The sequence below is a fragment of the Saccopteryx bilineata genome, chromosome X (assembly GCF_036850765.1).
Source record: "Saccopteryx bilineata isolate mSacBil1 chromosome X, mSacBil1_pri_phased_curated, whole genome shotgun sequence".
NCBI lineage: Eukaryota > Metazoa > Chordata > Mammalia > Chiroptera > Emballonuridae > Saccopteryx > Saccopteryx bilineata.
The window spans coordinates 23,771,703-23,772,421 of NC_089502.1; positions in this window are offsets into that span (position 1 = coordinate 23,771,703).

The following is a 719-nucleotide window of genomic DNA, read 5'->3' on the forward strand; positions in this document are numbered from 1 at the left end:
AGAGAGAGAGGAGAGGAGAGGAGAGACAGCGAGAGAGAAGGGGGGGAGGAGCCGGAAGCATCAACTCCCATATGTGCCTTGACCAGGCAAGCCCAGGGTTTCGAACTGGCGACCTCAGCATTTCCAGGTCGACGCTTTAACCACTGCACCACCACAGGTCAGCCATAAAGTTATTGAACTCAAGTTTTATTCATCATAAAATTCATACAACTCCTCATCACTGTCAAAACTTCCATCCATTAGCTTGTTCTCCTCTGTGTCTGATGATGAATCACTGTCTTCATATATTGCCTCGTCCTCAGTTCCATCTATGGCATTTGAAATGCTACACTTCTTAAATGACTTGACAACAATCTGTCTTGATATTATCCCAGGATCTTTTCACCCAGGTACAAACTTCTCCTATAATTGCTTTCTTCACTCTTTTTGCTGGTAGCACATTGTCCCCAGAAGACTTCATCCATTGGTTCCATTCGTATCACATGGCAGCTTTGAAAAGTTTGTTAATGCTGACATCAAGTGGTTGGAGCTGGGATGTCAAGCCTCCAGGTATGTTGGCAAGTTTTGTTTTTTGATCTGCAGCAGTTTTCTTTGTGTATTTTTATTATGTGTGTCCTGAACTGATCAAGCACCAACAGAGCAGGTTTGCATAAGAGTCTACCAGGTCTCCTTCTCCAAACTTTCTCAAACCAGATCTTCTTCCCATCCTGACCCATCCA